The sequence below is a fragment of the Symphalangus syndactylus genome, chromosome 3, assembly GCF_028878055.3.
Source record: "Symphalangus syndactylus isolate Jambi chromosome 3, NHGRI_mSymSyn1-v2.1_pri, whole genome shotgun sequence".
Classification (NCBI taxonomy): Eukaryota; Metazoa; Chordata; class Mammalia; order Primates; family Hylobatidae; genus Symphalangus; species Symphalangus syndactylus.
The window spans coordinates 96,453,422-96,470,726 of NC_072425.2; the positions used below are offsets into that span (position 1 = coordinate 96,453,422).

Sequence of the window (17,305 nt, forward strand, 5' to 3'; positions counted from 1 at the left end):
TTTAACACCCCACTGTCAACATTAGACAGATCAACAAGACAGAAAGTTAACAAGGATACCCAGGAATTGAACTCAGCTCCGCACCAAGCGGACCTAATAGACAGCTACAGAACTCTCCACCCCGAATCAACAGAATATACATTTTTTTCAGCACCACACCACACCTATTCCAAAATTGACCACATAGTTGGAAGTAAAGCACTCCTCAGCAAATGTAAGAGAACAGAAATTATAACAAACTGTCTCTCAGACCACAGTGCAATCAAACTAGAACTCAGGATTAAGAAACTCACTCAAAACCACACAAATACATGGAAACTGAGCAACCTGCTCCTGAGTGACTAATGGGTACATAACGAAATGAAGGCAGAAATAAAGATGTTGTTTGAAACCAGCGAGAACAAAGACACAACATACCAGAATCTGTGGGACACATTCAAAGCAGTGTGTAGAGGGAAATTTATAGCACTAAATGCCCACAAGAGAAAGCAGGAAGCATCCAAAATTGACACCCTAACATCACAATTAAAAGAACTAGAAAAGCAAGAACAAACACATTCAAAAGCTAGCAGAAGGCAAGAAATAACTAAAATCGGAGGAGAACTGAAGGAAATAGAGACACAAAAAACCATTCAAAAATTAATGAGTCCAGGAGATGGTTTTTTGTAAAGATCAACAAAACTGATAGACTGCTAGCAAGACTAATAAAGAAGAAAAGAGAGAAGAATCAAATAGATGCAATAAAAAATGATAAAGGGGATATCACCACTGATCTCACAGAAATACAAACTACCATCACAGAATACTACAAACTCCTCTATGCAAATAAACTAGAAAATCTAGAAGAAATGGATAAATTCCTCGACACATACACCCTCCCAAGACTAAACCAGGAAGAAGTTGAATCTCTGAATAGACCAATAACAGGCTCTGAAATTGTGGCAATAATCAATAGCTTACCAACCAAAAAAAGTCCAGGACCAGATGGATTCACAGCCAAATTCTACCAGAGTTACAAGGAGGAACTGGTACCATTCCTTCGGAAACTATTCCAATCAACAGAAAAAGAGGGAATCCTCCCTAACACATTTTATGAGGCCAGCATCATCCTGATACCAAAGCCTGGCAGAGACACAACCAAAAAAAGAGAATTTCAGACCAATATGCTTGATGAACATTGATGCAAAAATCCTCAATAAAATACTGGCAAACTGAATCCAGCAGCACATCAAAAAGCTTATCCACCATGATCAAGTGGACTTCATCCCTGGGATGCAAGGCTGGTTCAACATATGCAAATCAATAAATGTAATCCAGCATATGAACAGAACCAAAGACAAAAACCACATGATTAACTCAATAGACGCAGAAAAGGCCTTTGACAAAATTCAACAACCCTTCATGCTAAAAACTCTCAATAAATTAGGTATTGATGGGACATATCTCAAAATAATAAGAGCTATATATGACAAACCCACAGCCAATATCATACTGAATGGGCAAAAACTAGAAGCATTCCCTTTGAAAACTGGCACAAGACAGGGATGCTCTCTCTCACCACTCCTATTCAACACAGTGTTGGAAGTTCTGGCCAGGGCAATCAGGCAGGAGAAGGAAATAAAGGGTATTCAATTAGGAAAAGAGGAAGTCAAATTGTCCCTGTTTGCAGATGACATGATTGTATATCTAGAAAACCCCATTGCCTCATCCCAAAATCTTCTTAAGCTGATAAACAACCTCAGCAAAGTCTCAGGATACAAAATCAATCTACAAAAATCACAAGCATTCACAAGCATTCTTATATACCAATAACAGACAAACAGAGAGCCAAATCATGAGTGAACTCCCATTCACAATCGCTTCAAAGAGAATAAAATACCTAGGAACCTAACTTACAAGGGATGTGAAGGACCTCTTCAAGAACTACAAACCACTGCTCAATGAAATAAAAGAGGATACAAACAAATGGAAGATCATTCCATGCTCATGGGTAGGAAGAATCAATATCACGAAAGTGGCCATACTGCCCAAGGTAATTTATAGATTCAATGCCATCCCCATCAAGCTACCAATGACTTTCTTCACAGAATTGGAAAAAACTACTTTAAAGTTCATATGGAACCAAAAAAGAGCCCGCATCATCAAGTCAACCCTAAGCCAAAAGAACAAAGCTGGAGGCATCACGCTACCGGACTTCAAACTATACTACAAGGCTACAGTAACCAAAACAGCATGGTACTGGTACAAAAACAGACATATAGACCAATGGAAAACAACAGAGCCCTCAGAAATAATGCCGCATATCTACAATTATCTGATCTTTGACAAACCTTACAAAAACAAGCAATGGGGAAAGGATCCCCTATTTAATAAATGGTGCTGGGAAAACTGGCTAGCCACATGTAGAAAGCTGAAACTGGATCCCTTCCTTACACCTTATACAAAAATTAATTCAAGATGGATTAAAGACTTACATGTTAGACCTAAAACCATAAAAACCCTAGAAGAAAACCGAGGCAATACCATTCAGGACATAGGCGTGGGCAAGGACTTCATGTCTAAAATACCAAAAGCAATGGCAACAAAAGCCAAAATTGACAAATGGGATCTAATTAAACTAAAGAGCTTCTGCACAGCAAAAGAAACTACCATCAGAGTGAACAGGCAACCTACAAAATGGAAGAAAATTTTCACAACCTACTCATCTGACAAAGGGCTAATATCCAGAATCTACAATGAACTCAAACAAATTTACAAGAAAAAAACAACCCCATCAAAAAGTGGGCGAAGGATATGAACAGACACTTCTGAAAAGAAGGCATTAATGCAGCCAAAAAACACATGAAAAAATGCTCATCATCACTGGCCATTGGAGAAATGCAAATCAAAACCACAATGAGATACCATCTCACACCAGTTAGAATGGCAAACATCAAAAAGTCAAGAAACAACAGGTGCTGGAGAGGCTGTGGAGAAATAGAAGCACTTTTACACTGTTGGTGGGACTGTAAACTAGTTCAACCATCGTGGAAGTCAGTGTGGCAATTCCTAAGGGATCTAGAACTAGAAATACCATTTGACCCAGCCATCCCATTACTGGGTATATACCCAAAGGATTGTAAATCATGCTGCTATAAAGACACACGCACACATATGTTTATTGCGGCACTATTCACAATAGCAAAGACTGGAACCAACTCAAATGTCCAAAAATGATAGACTGGATTAAGAAAATGTGGCACATATACACCATGGAATACTATGCAGCCATAAAAAAAGGTGAGTTCATGTCCTTTGTAGGGATGAAGCTGGAAACCATCATTCTCAGCAAACTATCACAAGGACAAAAAACCAAACACCGCATGTTCTCACTCACAAGTGGGAACTGAACAATGAGAACACATGGACACAGGAGGGGGAACATCACACTCCAGGGACTGTTGTGGGGTGGGGGGTGGGGGTGAGATAGCATTATGAGATATACCTAATGCTAAATGATGAGTTGATGGGTGCAGCACACCAACATGGCACATATATACATATGTGACATGCCTTCCAGTTGTGCACATGTACCCTAAAACTTGAAGTATAATTAAAAAAAAAAAGAATAGTTTAGTCTTTCTATTGATTCTCAAATATTATGGCATAGCTCCATATAGGACCTACAAGGTCTCAATTTAAACTATTTACTCAAACCAGACAGTATATGTTTTATGGCTTTCTGATTACATTGATTTTATTTTAAATGATTTTTCAAAATTATATTTGTTTTAATTTTTCATACACTAAATATTATTGATTACTAAAATGAAAGCCAAATTGACATCACAACTGTCCTTTTAAAATAATATCGTTTAAGTGATGTTTTATGGGCTGTACAAACATTTTCTATGCTGGAATCATGTCTTTATGTATATTTTCATCACATCATCAGTTATTTACTTCCTGAGGATAGAGATAGAGAGAATAGAGGGAAGACACAGAGAGGAGAGAGAGAGACAGAATGGGCCCTGTTGGGGATGGGGAAGGGGGAGTATCAGGAAGAATAGCTAAGGGATGCTGGGCTTAATACCTAGATGATGGGATGATCTGTGCAGCAAATCACCATGGCACATGTTTACATATGTAACAAACCTGCACATCTGGCACATGTACCCCAGAACTTAAAAGTTGAAGAAAAAATTATATAATATATATAATATATTATATATTATATATTATAATATATATAATATATTATATATTATATATTATAATATATATAATATATAATATGATATAATATATAAAAATATTTTTATATTATAGATAATATTTTATATATATTTATATATAATATATAATATAAATTATATATATTATATTTATATATATTTATATATAATATATTATATATTATATATAAATATATATAAAATATTATCTATAATATAAAAATATTTTTATATATTATATCATATTATATATTATATATATAATATATAATATATAATATATTATATATATATATACTTTCATTTAATCAGGACTGTTTTATATATATATATATTATATATAAATATATATAATATATAAATATATAACATATTTATATAAAATGTATAATATATTATATAATATTTATATATAATATATAATCTAATATTTATTATAATATATTATATAATATCTATAATATATTATATTATATATAATACAATTATATTAGATATTATATATAATACAATTATATTATATAATTGTATAATATAATTATATAATATAATACAATTATAATATATATAATTATATATAATTATATAATATAATACAATTATATTATATAATACATTTAATTATAAATATAATATGTATTATATATAATTATATAATATGTAATATTATATATTTTTATATATTTATATATAATATATTATATATAATATATAATTTATATATTTAATATATAATTTTACATATTTACATAGTATATATCATATAGTAATATAATATATAAATATGTAAAATTATATACATATAATATATAATATATAACATATACTATATAATATATAAAATTATATATAATTATAAAATATATATAATATATGAATATATTGTATATATTATATATAAAATTTTAAAAAGGAATGAGAATATCTTTTCCATACTGATACTGATGATGATACTTTTAATGAATTTGTGAATATTTAATGATGCTCATATGATGTACATTTAACGGAATTTGCCTAAAATGCCGTTTACTGCTGTAATAACTTTTTCTGATTCTGATATTATTTTTCTGATATTATCAAGAATTTATTAACTCAATGAAAACCCTTCTGATTTTAAGTTTTTGGTCAGTTTTAGAATTTTTCAAAATAAAAGTACATTGAAATCACGTTTTCCTAAAAATGAATAGCATTAAGTTTCTTCATAAATAAAGTTAGAGAAGAAAGTGAAAGACACATTAAGTAAGGCAAACTAAATGAATTCTAATTTGCCAGATACGGTTGATTTTCTAGTTTACAGTAATTATTTATGATGGCTGCTTTAATTGTAATTGTAAAACACTGAAGATCTCATATAATCTTAAGACACTTTCATTTAATCAGGACTGTTTTATATAAGCCGCTTTATGGAGATGCTGCACAGTAGTCTCTTTTGTACCTTTTTCCCTCAATAACTACTGAAGTCTTCTTTTACACTGAACAAATTATCCTGAGCAGCAGGTAGAAGCAATCAGCAAGGTGCAGCTGGAAATAGGTCTATTTTCATTATGAGTTGGAAAGGGCTAGGGGCCATGACATTTGTCCAGCCTGCCAAGGGAAGACTCTATTAAGCCAAAAATAAATAATTAAATAAAATACAATCAAAGCAGAAAAAAATACACCCACTGTTGACCTATTGTCTTACTGACAACACATGATAAAGTAAACTTTTTAAGAATACATAGTTTATGTTGTAAACATTTTCTGCTATTGCATATGATGACAAATAAATTGAAGATGAATCTTTAAGTATGGCCTTTTAAGGCATATTTTCTTTTTTCTATTCTTTCTAAAATAATTTTCATTTATCTTTCTCTTTGGGGCTCATCAAATTACATTTATATAAGTAAATAGAAAACACACAGTGTAAGCTGGGAAAAATATTCAGAAAAAAATTGGAAAAGAGTATCTTTTTAAAATACGGATAGGAAGGTCTGACCCAGCAAAGTCTCAGTGGTGGTGGCTACAGGGTGCTTGTGTCACCCTTCCCCAAGCTCCAGGCAGCTCAGCACAGAAAGAGAGACTCCATTTATTCTGGGAATAGTAAGGGAAATGACCAGACATTCTGTTTGGTAATCCAGTGAATTCTTCCAGATCTTACCAAAGACCACCATGGTGGTACCTCTATGAATGGGTAAGAGAAACAATGTTACTGGGTTTGAAGGGCCCCCTGATGCAGATACAGCTGCAGTGATCAAAGACTTAGATCACAACACTTAATTCCCTTGGAATACCTGGAAAGCCTTCTTAAAAAAGGATGGGTACAAACAAGTCAGACTGCAAAGACTACAATAAATACCTAACTCTTCAATGTCCAGGCATTGAAAAACATCCACAAGTATCAAGACTATCCAGGAACAAGACTTCACTAAAACTAAATAAGGCACCAGTGGCCAATCCCAGAATGATGGAGATATGTGACTTTTCAGACAAAAAATTCAAAATAGCTGGCTTAAGAAAGCTCAACAAAATTTAAAACAATATAGAGAAAGAATTCAGAATTCCATCAGATAAATTTAACATAAAGATATGAATGATTTTTAAAAAATTGAACCGAAATTCTGGAGCTGAAACATAACAATTGACATAGAGAAGAATGCATCAGAGTAAACAGCAGGATTTATCAAGAAGAGAAAAGAATTAGTGAGGTTAAAGACGGGCTATTTGAAAATATACCCGTCAAAAGAAAAAGAACAAAGCAAGCCTACAAGATCAAGAAAATTTAAGTTATCTGCCTTAAAGAGGAGGTAGAGTGAGAGTTCAGGGTAGAAAGTTTATTCAAAGGGATAATAACAGAGAACTCTCTGTATCTAGAGAAAGATGTCAATATTCAAGTACAAGAAGGTTATACAACACCCAGAGGATTTAAACCATGTAAGACAACTTCAAAACATTTAATAAACAAACTCCCAAAGGTAGAGAATAAAGAAAGGAGTCTAAAAGCAGCATGAAAAAAAGAAACAAATTACATCCAAAGAGATCCAGTACATCTGGTAGCAGACTTCTCAGTGGAAACTTTACAGGCCAGGAGGGAGTGGCATGACATATTTAAAGTGTTGAAGGACAAAAAAGTTTTTTCCTAGAATAGCATATCCAATGAAAATATCATTCAAACATGAAGAAGAAATAACGACTTTTTCAGACAAAGAAAAGCAAAAGCTCAGGGATTTCATCAATACCAGACCTATCTTGCAAGAAATGCTAAATGGAGTTCTTCAATCTGAAAGAAAAGGATGTTAACAAGCAATAAGAAATTATCCGAAGGTACAAAAGTCATTGGTAATAGTAAGTATACTGACAGAGTATTGCAACACTGTAATTGTGCTGTGTAAACTACTCATACCTTGAGTAGAATGACTAAAAGATCAATCTATCAAAAAGAATAACTACAGCAACATTTCGATGCATGGACAATAATATATCAATATGAACAATAAAAAGTCAAAAAGAGGGGGAATGAAATTAAAGTGTAGCATGTTTATTAGTTTTCTCTTTGCTTGTTTTTGCAATCAGTGTTAAGTCAACATCAGTTTAAAATAATGGCTTATAAGATGTGATTTGCAGGCCTCGTGGTAACCTCAAATCAAGAAATCTACAGCAGATATACAAAAAAATAAAAAGCAAGAAATTAAAACATACCACCATAAAAAAATAAGATTCACAGAAAGGATGACAAGGAAGGAAGGAAGGAAGGAAGGAAGGAAGGAAGGAAGGAAGGAAGGAGAAGTGGAGAAAGAGGGAGGGGAGAAGGAGGAAGGGAGGGAGGAAGGAAGGGAGGGAGGAAGGGAGGGAGGGAGGAAGCCAAAGCAACCAGAAAACAAATAACAAAATGGCAGTAGTAAGCCTTTATCAACAATAACATTGAAAGTAAATGCACTAACCTCTCCAATCAAAACACAGAGTGGCTGAATGGATTTTTAAAAACAAGGCCAATGATCTGTTGTCTACAAGAAACATGCTTCATATATAAGGACACAAATACCGAAAATAAAGGAATGGAAAAGATATTCCACGCAAATGTAAGCCAAAAAAGAATAGAAGGAACTATACTTATATCACACAAAATAGATTTCAAGGTAAAAAGTGTAAAAAGAGACAAAAATGGCATTATATAATGATAAAGGGGTCAATTAAGCAAGAGGATATTATAACTGTAAATATGTATGCACCCAACAATGGAGCACCCAGATATACAAAGCAAATATTATTAGAGCTAAAAAGAGAAATAGACCTCAATACAATAAGGGCTGGAGACTTCAACACTCCACTTTTAGCACTGGACAGATCATCCTTTCAGAAAATCCACAAAGACACATAAGACTTAATCTGTGGTGCAGACCAGATGAACCTAGTAGATATTTACAGAACATTTCATCCAATGGCTACGGTATACATATTCTTTTCCTCAGCCCATAGATTATTCTCAGAGATAGACCATACATTAGGCCACAAAACAAGTCTTAAAAATTTTTAAAAGATGAAATTATATCAAGTATCATCTCTGATCACATGGAATAAAACTAGAAATCAATAACAAGAGGAACTTTGGAAACCATACAAACACATGGAAATTAAACAATATGCTCCTGAATGACCAGCAGGTCAAATAAGCAATTAAAAATAAAATAAAATTATTTTTAAAACAAAGAAAATGGAAACACAACATACCAAAACCTATGGGATATAGAGAAAGCAGTACTAAGATGAAATTTTATAGCACTGTCTCCATGAAAAAAGTAGAATATCTTCAAATAAGCTCATAATGCATCTTGAAAAATTAGAAAGATAACAACCCAAACTCCAAATCTGTACTCATAAAAATTAAAAATTAAAAAACTAAAGTAAAAAGTAAACACTTTATACTGTATTACGATGCAATAAAAACTATATAAAATTAAAAATAATTTTTGTCTTAATATCTGAATTTTATTATTTTAGAAATTAATATTTTACATATATACCATGGAATACTATGCAACCATAAAAGGGAACAAAATCTTGTCTTTTGCAGCAACATGGATACAGCTGGAGGCCGTTATCCTAAGTGAACTACTGCAGAAACAGAAAACCAAATACTGCAAATTCTCACTTATAAGTAGGAAGTAAACACAATACATATGGACACAAAGATGGGAACACAGACACTGGGGACTACTTGATGGGGGAGGGTTGGAGAGGGATGTAGGTTGAGAAACTTCCTATAGGGTACTTCACCCACTGCCTAGGTGAAGGGATCATTCCTACATCAAACTTCAGCAACATGCAATTTACCCATGTAACAAACCTGCACATGCACCCTCTGAACCTAAAATAAAAATAGAGAGGGAAAAAAAAGATTTTAGTACTCTGTAATTTTCTTCTCATAAAACATTTTTATTATGAAATATTTCACTCATACATGAAAGGAAACAAAGTAAAATATATGGTTCAATAAATTTTCACAAGAATACCTTTGAGCCACCACCAAGACCAATAAATCATATACTGTATAACTTTCTATAAATTATAAGTTTACATGAAAATATACATTTCTAAACACTATGGAAACTATACGAACACATGGAAATTAAACAGTATTCTCCTGCTCAATTTTGCCACTGTTCACATTTTATATACCTGACACCTCACAATATGTATTATTTTGTATTGGTTTCATTCATCCAATATTTTAAGAACAGCCATGTTACTTAATGGAGATGTAATTTTTTTTAAATTACTTCACTTAATTTCTTATATGAATATATTGTATAATAAAGTATCCATTATACCATTTGCAGACTTTAAAATTGTTTCTAATATTTGATTTTTATGAATGATAAAGTTTTGAAACTCCTTGTCTTTGGGTACAAATAAACATTTCTGTTGTTTATAAAAATGAACTTCTAGGCATAAGGAATGCATATGTTATACTCAATATATAAGACCAAAAGAATTTTAAAGAGTGATTGTGCCAATCTGTATTTCCACCAAAAGATAGAGCAGTTATGTTTGTGCCAGATGTTTTCTAATATCTGATGCTTTGGCATATTAATTTAGCCATTCAAATAACTCTGTTGCAGTATTTCCCTGTAGTTTTTTATTATTTTCCTAATAACTAATGCTGTTAAACCTTCTCATGTTTATTGTCCATATTGATATCATCCTTTGTGAAGTGTCTGATCAAGATCTTTGCCATTTTTCCATTGACTAACCTCTTTTTCTTATTAATTTGTAGGTGATTTCTATATATTCTCAACAAAAATAGTCTGCTAGGTATACATTTTGGCAATATCTTCAGCATGTCTGCTGTATGTCTTTTGATTATTTTAATGGTGTATATTGTGAAAAGAAATTCTTGGCTTTATTGAAATATAATTAATCAGTCTTTTCCTTAGATAAATGTTTTTATGTTACATTTTGGAAGTCTTTCTCTATATTAAGCTCGTAAAGATTTTTATTTTATATTTTCTTCCAGACACCTAGTTTTTTCTTTCACACTGTAATTAACAATCTCACTATAATTAAATTTTCTCGGATATATAGAAGAGATTATGCTTCATATTTTTCATATGAATATCCAAATTCTTCAGTAACATATATTGAAAATATCGTAATTCCCCACTAATCTGCAATACTACCTTTGTCATAAGTAAAAAGTGATTATATCTGGGATCTGTTTTCAAACTCTTTCTTCTATTTCCATGACCTATCTTTCTAATCTTTTATTATCCTTATTGTTGTAGTGATACAGCTCTAATGAATGGAGGAAAACCAGGTTCTTGTCTCCCGCAATTTAGATAAAACAACATGGACACATGTGGAGTGGTTTTAAGGAGCGGAGTTTAATAAGCAAGAAAGAAAAGAGAAGGCAAAAGGAAGAGGCTCCCCCATACAGAGACAGGGAGGGGGGCTCCAAAGCTGAAAGAGCAGACTCCATGACAGATACCAGCCAGGTATAAGAAGAGGCTGGAGGAGGCGGTGTTGGATTTGTATAGGACTCAGGGGATTGGTTTGACCAGGCCTGTTTTTCACATAGCTTCTAAAAAACTGGCCCTCCCACCCTAGCCTTTTAATATGCAAATACAAGGCACTATGATGTTTTACATAAGTAGGGATATGTGGGGACAGCCATGTTGCCAGGCACACGTGGGGCAAGGGCAAGAAGGCCATGGGAATTGCCATTTTTGGGTGGACCCAGTTTCTAATGGCCAGCATTTGCCTATTAAAGGTTGCCTCCATGGCTTTAAGAGCCAGGACTTTGCTTCTAGACAAGAAACGTTTTTGAAGCTGCTTTAAAAGAAACAAAAACTTTTCCTCTTTATCTGCCTAAAATAATTTCTTAATAACTCCTACCACAGTAGTTATAAAAAGTCTTAGCCAGGTGTGGTGGCTCACACCTGTAATCCCAGCACTTTGGGAGGCTGAGGCGGGCGGATCACGAGGTCAAGAGATTGAGACCATCCTGGCCAACATGGTGAAACCCTGTCTCTACTAAAAATACAAAAATTAGCTGGGCGTGGTGGTGCGTGCCTGTAGTCCCAGCTACTTGGGAGGCTGAGGCAGGACAATCACTTGAACCTGGGAGGCGGAGGTTGAAGTGAGCTGAGATTGCGCCACTGCACTCCAGCCTGGTGACAGAGCGAGACGCCGTCTCAAAAAAAATAAATAAAAATAAAAAAGTTTTGTTATTTGGTAGGTCAAAATCTCTCACCTTGTTTTGTTCAAAAGCAACTTGGTGTTCTTGGTGATTTTAATTTATCTCTCTATATTAAATTCACTTCTTAAGTTCAAAAATGTTTGAAGACAATATTGCTTCTTTAAATCTATAAACATGGCATGTTCTATCACTTACATGGGTCTTTATTACTCAATATTTTATATACTTATTCATATATCTTACATTTTATTCAATTTTCACGTATAGCATATATTGGCATGCTATTTTAAGTATTAGTTTTTTTTTTATACTTTAAGTACATGTGCACAACATGCAGGTTTGTTACATATGTATACATGTGCCATGTTGATGTGCTGCATCCATTAACTCGTCAGTTACATTAGGTATATCTCCTAATGCTATCCCTCCCCACTCCCCCCATCCCATGACAGGCCCCAATGTGTGATGTTCCCCTTCCTGTGTCCAAGTGTTCTCATTGTTCAATTGACACCTATGAGTGAGAACATGCATTTTTTTAATGCAATTTTCTGTTACAAGTAGATAGAAATTCAATTGATATTTTTATAATGTATTCATAACCTTCAATTATAATAAATATGCTCATTAATTTCAGTAATTTCTCTGTTGATACTTTTAGCATTTTATGTGAATGATAGCATTTTATTCAAATGATATCAATCCTGCTTATTCCTTTTCCATTTTATTACTATTTCTTTCTTTTTTCTTGCCATATTACATTGGGTAGCATCGCCAGTACAATGTTACATGGAAGTGATAATAGCAGACATTATTGCCCTTTGCTTAATCTCAAAGGAAAGATTTCAATAATTTGGAATTATTTATGTTGATGATATGGCCTCTAAAAATCCTTTTTATCTATAGTTCCCTTCTATTCCTAGTTTAGTAAGAGGCTTTGCATGAAAGATATTGGCTTTATAAAAATTTTTTTCTACATCTATTAAGATGTTGTATATGACTTTCTCCTTTATTCAGTTAATGCGAATAATTGTTTTTATTAATTTTGAAAGTTTAACCAACCTTACATTTCTGAAATATATATTCGGTTGTGAAGTATTATTTATCTCATTTCACAAAAGTAAAAATTGAGATCAAGGATATGAAATGATTTACCAGTTAGTGTTTGAGAGATAGTATGAAAACATACATCTGTTTCTTAATTTTATGCTCATTTTACTATTGCTTGTTATAGTAAAATGAGTGGGATCTTTGAATCAGAATTACATTGAAATTTCAGATCTACATTTTATAATCATAGAACCTCGTATGTATTATTTAATCTTTCCCAGACTAATTTTCCCTTTAAATTGGGGCTTGTGATTAAAGATAAATATTTGAGGCTGGGCGCGGTGGCTCACGCTTGTAATCCCAGCACTTTGGGAGGCCGAGGCGGGCGGATCAGGAGGTCAGGAGATCGAGACCACGGTGAAACCCCGTCTCTACTAAAAATACAAAAAAAATTAGCTGGGTGTGGTGGCGGGCGCCTGTAGTCCCAGCTACTCGGAGAGGCTGAGGCAGGAGAATGGCGTGAACCCCGGCAGGCGGAGCTTGCAGTGAGCCGAGATTGCGCCACTGCACTCCAGCCTGGGCGACAGAGCGAGACTCCATCTCAAAAAAAAAAAAAAGATAAATATTTGAAAAGGACAAATACAGTATATAAGAATGGTAGATCTTTTAAAAATGTCTTTATTATTATAAGTTATAGTGATTTTCATTTTAAATGTAGATTTCTTGATTTTTAATAACCTAGGAATTTTAGACAACAAAATATATTTTTTATAAATGTTAACACTCTTATCATGAATTTTAAATTATACAAAGCTTTTACTCCTGACTTACATTCAGATTTTTACTGTGTCATATTCCTGTTCTTCATTATAAAGTTACAATATCTTATATGTCTAAAACTGTTTTATATCCTTTACAGTGAACCTGTACTACTTGTGTTATAAGCTGAATATTACACAATTTAAAACCAAGTATTTTTGGATAAAATGAAAAGACAGAAATCCTGTGTAACAGCCCAGAGAGGTAAAACAAGATGAATGGGGTGCAAGGACTAGTCAGGTTCATTGATTGGCCACTTAATAATGTTAGGGTGTCAACAGTTCCCAAGGTGATCTATAGATTCAATGAGATCCCCATGAAAATTTTAGATGTGGTGGACCCCCAAAATTTGAGACAGGTCTCAGTTAATTTAGAAAGTTTATTTTTCCAAGGTTGAGGATGTGCACTTGTGACACAGCCTCAGGAGGTCCTGATGACATGTGCTCAAGGTGTTCAGAGCAGTTTGGTTTTATACATTTTAGGAAGACGTGAGACATTCAATCAACATATGTAAAATGAACATTGGTTTGGTCTGGAAAAGTGGGACAACTCAAAGCAAAAGGGAGACAACTCGAAGCAAGAGGGGGCTTCCAGGTCACAGGTGAGAGACAAATGGTTGCATTCTTTTGAGTTTCTGATTAGCCTTTCCATAGGAGGCAATCAGATATGTATTTATTTCAGTGAGCAGACAGATGATTTTGAATAGAATGGGAGGCAGGTTTGCCCTCAGCAGTTCCCAGTTTGAATTTTCCTTTTAGCTTAGTGATTTTGGGTGCCCAAGATATTTTCCTTTCACAATGCCTATTTTATAGAAATTAACAAACTGATTATGACATTTATATAGAAAAGCAAGGGATCTGAAATAGTCAAAACAATCTTTAATATGAAAAACAAACTTGGAGGACTCACATTTTCTGTAAGTACTGTACACAGCAATAGTGATCAGCACAGAATTGATTAGACAGAGTGGTACTGGCATAGGATAGACATGTAGATCAATGGAATACAACTGAAACTCCAGAAATAAACATATAAATTTATGGTCTAATGACTTTTAATAAAAGTGTTAAAATAATTTGATGGGGTAAAACAGTCTTTTGAACAAATGGTATTTGAACAACTGGATATACACAATTATGAAGCTGGACCCTACCTCACACCATTTATACCAATTAACTCAAAGTGAATCAGAGGGATTTAATTTAAATAAGAATTTAAACTGCAAAACTCTAAGAAGAAAATATATAAGAGTAAATCATCAAGACTTTAGATTAAGGAATGGTTTCTTAGATATGACAATAAAAGCACAGTGACTAAAGAAAATAATTGACTTTATCAAAATTAAAAACTTTTATGCTTCAAAGCATATGATTGAGAAAGTGAAAAAGCAATCCATTGAGAGAAAATATTTGCAAATTATATATCTGATAGGGCATTATGGCCAGAATTTATAAAGGACATAGGCCAGGGGCAGTGGCTCATGCCTGTAACCCCAGCACTTTGGGAGGCTAAGGTGGGCAGATCATGAGGTCAAGAGATCGAGACCATCCCAGCCAACATGGTGAAGCCCCGTCTCTACTAAAAATACAAAAAATTAGTGGGCATGGTGGTGTGTGCCTGTAGTCCCAGCTACTTGGGAGGCTGAGGCAGGAGAATTGCTTGAACCCTGGAGGCAGAGGTTGCAGTGAGCCGAGATTGTGTCACCGCATTCCGGCCTGGCAACAGAGCAAGACTCCATCTCTAAATAAATAAATAAATAAATAGGATATTTATAACTTAATAAAAATACAAACTGATTTTTAAAATGGGCAGAGAATTTAAACAGACATAACTCCAGATCAGATCTATAAATACCCAATAAGCATAAGAAATGATAGGAATCATCGTAAGTCATTAAGAAATAGCAGATCAAAACTACAATGAGGCCGGGCGCAGTGGCTCATACCTGTAATCCCAGCAGTTTGGGAGGCTGAGGTGGGCAGACTGCTTGACCTCAGGAGTTTCAGACCAGCCTGAGCAACATGGCAAAACCCATATCTACAAAACACATCCACACGTGCACACACACACACACACACACACACAATTAGCTAAGTGTGATGGTGAGTGCCTGGAGTCCCAGCTACTCAGGAGGCTGAGCCAAGAGGATCACTTGAGACCAGGAGATCGCACCATTGCACTCCAGCCTGGGCGACAGAGCAAGACTGTCTCAAAAGAAAAAAAAAAAAAAAAACCTAGGCCGGGTGTGGTGGCCATAATCCCAGCCTGTAAACCCAGCACTTTGCAAGGCCGAGGTGGGCAGATCAGGAGGTCAGCAGATCGAGACCATCCCAGCTAACACGATGAAACCCCATCTCTATTAAAAATACACACACAAAAAATTAGCCAGGCTTCTTGGCAGGCACCTGTAGTCCCAGCTACTCAGGAGGCTGAGGCAGGAGAATGACGTGAACTGGGGAGGTGGAGCTTGCAGTGAGCAGAGATCGCGCCACTGCACTCCAGCCTGCGTGACAGTGCAAGACTCCATCTCAAAACAAAACAACAACAACAACAACAAAAAACCCTACAATGAGAACATTTTGCACCCATTAAGATGGCAAAATGACAAGATCAAAAATAAGAAGTGTTGATAGATATAGAGGAAAGTTGGTGGTGGAATTGTAAAATTGTACAAAAACTTTCAAAAACAGTTTGGGAATTCCACAAAATGTTAAACATAGAGTTATCTTATCATTTGACAATTCCACTCATATTCAACATAATTGAAAATATATATTCATAGAAAAACTTTCACACAAAGTATAGAAGAATTGATACAAGCTACAATGTGGATGAGCCTTGAAAATATTATAACATTAAGAAGCCAAACACAAAAGGCAACATGCTGTGTGATTTCATTTAAAAGAAATATTCATAATAGGCAAATCCACAGAGAAAAAAAAGTAAAGTAGTAATTGCCAGGCGTGAGGAAAGGAAGAAATGGGAAATAACTGCTAATGTGTCTGGGTTTATTTTAGGGGTAATGAAAGTGTTCTAGAATGTGCTAATAGTGATGGTTGCACAGCTTTGTGAATATAGTAAAAATTGATGGCTTTATTGATAGATAGATAGATAGATAGATAGATAGATAGATAGATATGGTCTCACTTTGTTGCCCAGGCTGGAGTGCATTAGTGTGATCACGGCTCATTGCAGCCTCGAATTCCTGGGTAAATTTTATGATATGTAAGTTACATATCAGTAAAGCTGTTAAAAGAAAAAGCAAGTACCACAAGGGTAGGAAAATGTAGACTTCTGAATTCAAAGATTTATTTCACTTTCTAGATGTCATTTATCATAAATCAACATTGGCCAAGTTTATTGATATATATGTTTTAGTTTCTTTATAAAATGATGCAATGTCTACAGCATAACTTGAAGTTTAAATGAACTCTTCTTAGTTTTTCTCAAACTTGGTCAAAAGACTCGCCTCTGGCAATTGCTAATTACACATTCCTAGACCTCTACTCTTAGGGTCTGATTTGGTAGGCCTTGAGGAAGGCTCACAATTTTC

General features: G+C 34.1%; 1 long non-coding RNA gene across 2 annotated transcripts in view; it reads right to left on the minus strand.

Annotated features, from left to right (window-relative positions):
- The window catches only part of LOC129479444 (uncharacterized), a 658,151-nt gene that overhangs the window by 457,592 nt on the left and 183,254 nt on the right, over window positions 1-17,305 (minus strand). Inside the window, exon 4 of one of the 2 annotated variants that reach the window (XR_010120265.1) lies at window positions 9,535-9,555. The exons of the other annotated variant lie outside the window; for it this stretch is intronic. This is a non-coding gene — a long non-coding RNA (uncharacterized lncRNA). The remainder of the gene's footprint in view (window positions 1-9,534; window positions 9,556-17,305) is intronic. 2 annotated transcript variants of the gene reach the window in all.